Raw genomic sequence first — 2,279 nt, 5'->3', positions numbered from 1 at the left:
CCTTCCTTCCTTCCTTCCTTCCTTCCTTCCTTCCTTCCTTCCTTCCTTCCTTTCTTCCTTCCTTCCTTCCTTCCTTGAGACAAGTTCTCTCTACATAGTCCTGGTTGACCTGGAATTCCATATGTACAACAGGTTGGCCTTGAACTCAAAGGAATCTGCCTTCCTCTGCCTGCTTCAGCCTCCTGAGTTCTGGGATTAAAGGTGTGCGCTAGCACACCTGGCTCAATATTTGTTCTTTTGGTGATTAATATATTTTAGAAGGTATTAATTTCTTCATCAAAGGAAAATGTGGCAAAGATTTTTTGATCATTCTGTAGGTTGTCTCTTTACTCTGCTGTTTCATTTGTTGCATGTCCACCATGTTTGTGTGTACATATAATTTTTGAATTTAATTTTTTAATTGGGAACATTTACGTAACTACACATAGCTTGCCTTTTCTACTTAATATTACATCTTACCAATTTTCCTATGACACAATTCTTCAAAAATATTTGATGAGGGGTGAGAAGCATACAAATCTGTGGGTATAAGGAAAAATACTGACAATGCAAGGGTTATGCTGCATTAGTAAAGTGACAGTTATAGATTGTCCTCCCGTGTCCCTGACTTCACTAGCCCTGGGTAGCTGGCTAGGTTTTCAGTACCAGGCATGATTTCCCTCTTGTTGAGCAGGCTTTAAGTCCAATTAGAAAGCTGTTGGTTACTGCCAAGATATTCATGCCATTAGTTTACCCTTGGGACTAATGTGCCATTGTGGTTGTTGTTGTAGTTCATAGTTGTCACCACTGAGTAGAACTATTGGTTGCTTTTCTCTTTTGCAAGCTTGCATGGAATCTTTTGATAACATGAAAACTAATCCACAGGGAGGAGGTTTTCAAGTCAGATAGTTTTGATCCTTTGGGTCCTCTGTCCAAAGTGCATGGTGCCTCCAGCAGTAAGGACTTTACCTTCAACCTCTGGGAGGCAACCATGAGAAACAGCAATGACCTGTAATGTTTTGGCAGTTTCCTGGACTCTTTCCATTCTCCCATTCATCCTTGTTCAACACTCTTCTGCATTTTTGTTCCCTGACTATCTCTCTTTGTATCTTACCTTTTTCTTTTTAAAAAGAGTTCACATACTTGCCTTATCTCCCATCTTATCTGTTTCACTTTCTTTCAGAACCTAACACAGTGGCTTGCAGTTAGTGAGTGCTTGATAATTACTTGCTTGATTCTAATTAGTACATGACTACAAGTGAGGTATAGGGACCTGAAGTCAGCAAAGGCTTAGGCCTGGGCAGAGAGAGAGAGAGAGAGAGAGAGAGAGAGAGAGAGAGAGGAAGATAACAGGAGAAGCTGGTTAAAGTCTAAGCTAAGTTGAATATCAGCTACCAGCTACCAGCAGGATATTAAGCTGATGCTATGTGTTGGGGGTGAAGCTAAAAGGGATTTAAAAGGGCATCTCTACTGGTTTGTATGTTGGATATTTCCAAAAGATCCATGTGTAAAGAGCTTGAGTCCTCAGGGTGGTGATACTAGGAAGGTGTTGTGAAACTATCTTCAGGGCATGGCGTGGCCACTGCCACTTGGGGTCAGAAAAGCTGTGATTACTTGCATGAGACCCTCATGAGATCATCTGGCATCGTTTCTGCATAGGAAGTGGTGTGTGTGTGTGTGTGTGTGTGTGTGTGTGTGTGTGGTAATCAGATCCTACCCTAGATTCCAGCCACTCATTTCCCTTTGTCCCTTCCTAGTCATACAACACCGTTTTATAGCTGCACATGGTTTAGGGAAGTGGTAGTGTATATACAGGAGGTGGAAGTTTGACTGGGGTAGGAGACTCCAGAGATACAGCTTTTCTGGGTCATCATTAGGGTGGGGCTTTCTGGTGATGCAGCTGCCTGTGAGTCACCCATGTTCCTGTAAGTAACTGGAATAAACTTACTCATCCACCAAACTAGACTTGAATAGAATTGGTTTTTTGGTCTATTGGTGACCTGTCTTGGGGTAAACAGACTCCCCAGGAAAAGTAATAGAACAGAGGGCATTGGGGAATATGCACTTCAGAGGACTTGTGGGACTCCATCACTTCTTTTTGTCCTGGCTTAGAGACTCTGTCTACCATGAACTTCCTACCATTGCCATCTGGCACTCCCATTAGAAGGTGAGAGAAATACAACCACTCGATTATGGACCAAACCTCCCATACCAAGAGTTAAATAAGCCCTTTCTCTTTTAAGTAAATTATTTCACACACACACACACACACACACACACACACACACACACACACACAC

Source organism: Psammomys obesus, unplaced genomic scaffold (assembly GCF_907164565.1).
Source record: "Psammomys obesus unplaced genomic scaffold, mPsaObe1.curated_primary_1811, whole genome shotgun sequence".
Classification (NCBI taxonomy): domain Eukaryota; kingdom Metazoa; phylum Chordata; class Mammalia; order Rodentia; family Muridae; genus Psammomys; species Psammomys obesus.
The sequence above is the reverse complement of the archived record's forward strand: the minus strand, read 5'-3'. Positions refer to the sequence as shown.